We start from the raw sequence: 6,716 nt of genomic DNA, 5'->3' as shown, positions 1-6,716 counted from the left end.
GGGGGGGTTGGGTTGGTCACACCCGGTTCCTCAATGAAGTAATAAAGTTGATCTTATCAACTAACTATCGAAATTTAGACCAACATGTTTTTTTTTTTCTTTTTTTTTTAATATATTCCTTCAGGGATATTAGTTTGAAAAGTATTCCTTCCCAATCAAGGGAGAGTAGTATTGCAATCTAGAATTTTAAGGCAGTCCCAATCCAGGGGTAGTAGTGGTTCCCAATACCGGGAATATGTACTTTTCTAAGGACGCGCATGTAGCCTCAAGCTAGGGGTACCATATGTATTTCCAAAACCGGGGGAAATAGTGCGTTGTCCCAAACTATGGACACATGCCTTTAGTAAAAGTTGTTAACTCACTTTAAGGTGCACATTGTAACAAAGTCTTGCGTCGATGACGCGAACTGGTATAGTAGGCAAATAATCACCAAAACACTCATAATAATGGTTGCATGTCCTGAGTGGTAGTACTAGTGGATGGTTGTTTCTTATAAGTTTGAGTTCCATCAGTACTGTAAATGGGGTAAGTGTTGTTTCCAACTGTGGGCAAAATCGGTAGCAGATGCCTGCAACATGTCTTCAGGAGTTTGCTTGGTTCGACCAAGCTCCTGTCCAACAGTCCCTGTTGTTGATTTCACAACTCTCGCAACCGTCCTGGTGCAAGACGGTAAGAGATACGAAGAATCAGGGCTGCCTCTGGCGTAAGATCAAACTGAGAGTCTGTCTAATAGTTGTGGAAGTAGGCCCGAAAGTTCCTTGGGTAGCACACCGAAAGAAATCACGAATGGTTTGTGGATCCTAGATCCTCTGTCTCCTTAGCCCTAACATCAGTAACGGTTGCTAGTATAGCGGGGTAATCCCTCCGTAGACACTTCTGGCCTTCATAGCTGAAATGGCGCTAACCTTTGCACCACTCTGACGTTTTAGAGCAAATAACGATTCTCCACACAAGGTCTTCTCCGTACTGGTGTATCTGTGTGATCTCTGGTTAACCAATCCACACTAACTACTATATTGCAACCATCAAGGGTTGTGGAAGGAAGGTCGATGTCGAACACCTGTCCCCCAGGTCGAGTTTGCATCTCAGCGAACATATGAGGCTTCAATTAACTTGCATCAGCCGACTCCACAACAGGTTCGGTTTCAATAAGCATCAGGGTTACCAGAACAGAGACGAAGCGAATAACTACCCATCCAAGCTATTGTGGTGCTATTACGTCTGGTATAGCCTGTGCCAATACTAAATGTCCTTCCATGAGCTTCATTTCCAGTGTGGTTTTCGTCACGAGAATTTCCAATACTGCCGTCGTTCCCTTGGTTGTGGTCACTTTCGTTTCCATACTGTAAGCTACGATCACAAGTACCTTGATGTTGCCGCGACCGTTGCCTCTAGTATTGTTGCCTGGAAAGGTGTTCTGCGTCCTTTCACCAACAAGGTCCTTCTTTTCACATTCCTTGCCACGTCCTAAGGCACTACTCGTGGTGCGGGCGGTTACACAGTCCGCTCTACAGTCAATCGTCATCGATTTTGTCCCGATTGATTCGTAAGAGTCGACTCCCATGAGTCGCTGGCTGGGTTAAGGATTCGATCGGAGTCCAATCGCTGTTGTTCGTTGTCGGTAACTAGGGTCGTTCAAATGCTGAAGTCGGTAAGGTACTACGTTTACCTTCTTGTCCATCATTCTATGTCGCGAGAGTGCTGCAGAAGTGATCGCACTTCGGGATCTAAGGCGTCAATACACTAAGTTCCAACAAACAAAGATAGGTGAGGAAAGTATAGTCCAATCATTTGACGCTGGGCCATCCAACTCAGGGACGTTCGTACTAGCACCTAACATTCTATACAGTTTGCTAGGCATTCAGATGTGTGATCAGGTGGTACTCGATAGCATCGAGATTCGTAAGGATTCAGAAAGGGGTGAAAAGATCATGTTCGAGTAGGAGACAATCACTGTTATGACTCCTATAGACTGCTGAGTGCTAATATAACATCAATTAACAGAGCGGAACCCCTCTCACACTCGTTAAGCCTCACTGGGACTCACATGCACCCCACATTATTATTATGTGTGCACCCATAATAATAAGGCAATTTGCATGCTTATCTCAGTGCCTCTTAACTTGCGCAAAAAGTTTCCCCTCATCCAAACAACAAACGAAAGGTATTACAGGGTTAAGAATCAGAATAAGCAACGGGTAGTGTCACACTAACATACCACATAACAAGGGTTGGTAATATAAGGGCTCATACTGCAGTGTCAGGTGTGCATTCACGTGTAATGTTATACATAAGAGTACACTAGATATACTATGCAACGGTAAGTGAGAAACGAACCTTGCAGTCTGGAGCTGAGTGTCATGGTCGATTTCTGATCTATTCGGTTATAGTCTGGTTTAATAAAAACGTTTTAAAACCAAGTTCACTATAACCAGTGGCTCTGATACCAAACTGTCACACCCCCAAATTACCACATAAGGAGTGTCCCTGTTAGGCGTGTGACATACCAATAACGAGCCACCAATTACATTGAACCCATACAAGTTATAAATAAGATCCCCATTATTACTAAAAACATTTTCAACAAGTTTAAACGAAAATCAATAAGTTCAGCGGAAGCAAATAATAAATGAAGTTAAACTGTTTTAAAACCAAAGTATAGTATCAAGAAATCAGTCACATAAATCCTTCCTGTCGACCCATGACCACTCCAGCTACTCCAGACAGCAAGTTCCCCAAATCCAAGATACCTAACGACCTGCGAGCATGCAACAAGTGTATCAGACAACGCTGGTGAGTTCATAGTTTTAAGAAAACGTTAGTTACCAAGTGTTTAATCCAGTTCATTGAATACCATTTTGAAAACGATGTTGATAATACCCCAATACAAGACGGCTTCTGATTATTTTGCCCTTTCTCCAATGCTCCTATCAAAGCATTGGTCATGACTAGGTCATTAGTTCAACACCCGTCCTCCCAGATACGGGGTGAGGTTGCCAAACCTAAGTAGCGCTACTAACTAATACCATGTTACCTTCCCGGTAACCAAACAACACGGATGGACTTTAAAGGTGATAGGAAGAGTATATTATCCAACATTCCCAGATTTACCCAAAACCAATCCCCCTCAGGGATACCCAAAGACTGTCCCAACCACCGGGACGCATGCTCAAGAAAGATGAACTCACCTGTGGTTTGCTCGGTAAGATCAAGTACTTGTTTATCAGTAAATCAAACACGTCCTAAAAGAGTTACCGATAACAATCAGTTTTTGCATACAAGTAGTCACATATTTAATACACACATTAAACAAGTAACGTATAAGAAATGCACGTATCGACTTTCACACAAGTCTTAACAGTTAGTCACGTAACACAGCCGTCTACTGACATTATATAGTCCATACAAAGGTGCGGCCCTGTTTACCAATTAAACATGTCCGGCCCAATCTCGAAGTTCGCTACACATCCAATTCACAATCCTACGGCCCAGATTCGATTTACCAAAGTAACCCGGTTATAACCCAGTCCAAACACTTAACCCGCACCCCTTAAATCACGGCTCACTTAATATTGGCCCAAACAGTTCACAAACTATACCAAACTCATTGCACCAGTATAAACACCACATAATACTTACAAATCCAAATGTGTGATTGGGTCAGTTGGGGGTTTCATTTAGCTACAGCCCATCAACGGGGTGTGCGGCCGAGTTGGGTACCGGCCCAATGTTAACCCTCGGCCCAAACCGTAGCACCATCATGTCCATATTTCTTTTGAATTGCCGCAAGCAACAAGAATTAACCAAAACAATGTTCGGTTCGGATTAGTCAGTTCGAGAGTTTTCAACAAGGAATATTGGTTCATCAATTATTCACATAATATCAATATTAGTAACAATCATTAAGATCACCACAAATAACACATTCGTTACCAGAACTATATAAACTAACGTGCTGGTTTCAATGAGTCCTAATTATGGTACAATCCTAGTTTTTCCGATTCACCCACACACAATTACATTCGCACATGATATTCATCACGAGATGTCCACGAACAGGTCTTTGATCACTAATTATATCCTAATCCATCCCAACAGTTTGACTATGATAAGTGATCCAGCAAGGTTTCCACTAACATACCAAGTTACCAACTACAAATCACATAACAAATTCTATGTACAAACATGTCACCCATCATCATCCAATCATTAGTAGAATTTAATAACCAAACCCTAGTGCTCATGCACATGTTCAAGAACCCATCAGATTAAGACTCACATGTATACATCATCTACCATCAACCAATTATAACCATGCAACTAAACGATTAACCAGACCCCTAACATCAAGAAATACTTGTTCAATCATGAGTTCATACATCCGTTATCATCCTACGGTCTTATCATACAAATCGGATCATCTAATATCATTCACGCAGCTTAACTTCGTTCAATATGATATATATCCAAACAACACAATTTGAACAACAAGTAATACACACCATAACAGAGCACAGCCACATATACCAAATCCAAAAACATGAAACACAAGGATACAAACAGTGGCTTACTACTGACCGAGGAATCACGAGTGCCTGTTGCCGCTAACACAGAGATGACTCAGAGTGTTGCCGGAGCTCGGTTGCCGGTAGTAGTGGCTTTGTCGTCAGACGCTACCGCTGGTCATTGAACCGTCATTAGACGTCACCACTGCTCGGCAGTGGGTTCGCTGCCGTCGCATGGCCATCATCACCATCTTCAGCGCCCCTATGCTATCTTCTCGGCTGCCATCCTTGTTCATCGGAGAGCTACGCCACTGCTGAAGCTTCAAGTTCGAACCTCCGAACTTCCGGTGATAATACTGCTGCTGCTAATGATGATGTCGGTACTCGGCACCGCCACCCTGCGTGGTGGTGGTATGTCGTGTTCACAAGGATAGAAAGAGAAAGAAGAATGTGAGTATGTTAATGTAGAGAGGAAAGGATGTGGGTTCAAGAAGAATAGGGGTCGAAGGGTGTTGCCGAACAGGGGATGGGGCGCCGGAAGTCTCGGCTCCGGTTGCCGGACACTATGATCGAGAGAGAATGAGGGTGAAGTGTACGGCTGAGGGTTTGTTTAGGGATCAGGGTTTTGAATCAAAGAGGGTGAATGTTTATAAGGGTGTTTAAATGGGTAGGGTTCAGTTTTAGGTTAGTTGGGTTGGGCCTAGCCCAAGTGTATGGTTTTCAATTTAAGTGTATAGCTAAAACCAACAGACCCGATTAAAATTAACTAGATGTGTAATTAAATAAATCGTTCGTCGCGTGCTATTATTATCCGATAAACAAATAATAATAATAATAATAATAATAATAATAATAATAATAATAATAATAATAATAATAATAATAATAATAATAATAATAAAATAGATTACTCCTCTCGACGATCACGGTCGAGAGTACGGGTTGTCACATTCTCCCCATGTTACAAAAATTTCGTCCTCGAAATTTAAGCTAAGATATATGATTCGATACACGTAAATACACGTAGTTTCACACAAGTTCATGAAACGAATCATGCAAAGCACCTAGCACATGAAGTCACGTATCAAACAAGGTCACATAGCATGTAAAGTCATGTTGCATTTAAATTCATGTATTTCTCATAACATGAAAAGTTTCACATAGTTTATTCTTATTTCACATAACAGGGAATATTATATAAGTTACATCTATTCTGCTCATGAACACTGTGTCGCGATTGTATGTGAACTTTTTGGGACACCAGATTTATCTAAACTTGAGCACAACACCTAAGTGAATATATAAGTTAACGAAGTTAACGGGGTTTGTGTTCACCCTGTGAAGGTCGGGTGTTACATCATCCCCTACTTGAAAGAATTTTCGTCCCGAAAATTGTTCTAAAACGAGGGCTTAAAGTGATTTTCGGCGAACTCGATCTATAGATACCTTACAACGCTTGGGGGGGGGGGGGGTTGGGTTGGTCACACCCGGTTCCTCAATGAAGTAATAAAGTTGAGCTTATCAACTAACTATCGAAATTTAGACCAACATGTTTTTTTTTTCTTTTTTTTTTAATATATTCCTTCAGGGATATTAGTTTGAAAAGTATTCCTTCCCAATCAAGGGAGAGTAGTATTGCAATCTAGAATTTTAAGGCAGTCCCAATCCAGGGGTAGTAGTGGTTCCCAATACCGGGAATATGTACTTTTCTAAGGACGCGCATGTAGCCTCAAGCTAGGGGTACCATATGTATTTCCAAAACCGGGGGAAATAGTGCGTTGTCCCAAACTATGGACACATGCCTTTAGTAAAAGTTGTTAACTCACTTTAAGGTGCACATTGTAACAAAGTCTTGCGTCGATGACGCGAACTGGTATAGTAGGCAAATAATCACCAAAACACTCATAATAATGGTTGCATGTCCTGAGTGGTAGTACTAGTGGATGGTTGTTTCTTATAAGTTTGAGTTCCATCAGTACTGTAAATGGGGTAAGTGTTGTTTCCAACTGTGGGCAAAATCGGTAGCAGATGCCTGCAACATGTCTTCAGGAGTTTGCTTGGTTCGACCAAGCTCCTGTCCAACAGTCCCTGTTGTTGATTTCACAACTCTCGCAACCGTCCTGGTGCAAGACGGTAAGAGATACGAAGAATCAGGGCTGCCTCTGGCGTAAGATCAAACTGAGAGTCTGTCTAATAGTTGTGGAAGTAGGC

Source organism: Helianthus annuus, chromosome 4, assembly GCF_002127325.2.
Source record: "Helianthus annuus cultivar XRQ/B chromosome 4, HanXRQr2.0-SUNRISE, whole genome shotgun sequence".
Classification (NCBI taxonomy): Eukaryota; Viridiplantae; Streptophyta; class Magnoliopsida; order Asterales; family Asteraceae; genus Helianthus; species Helianthus annuus.
The sequence above is the reverse complement of the archived record's forward strand: the minus strand, read 5'-3'. Positions refer to the sequence as shown.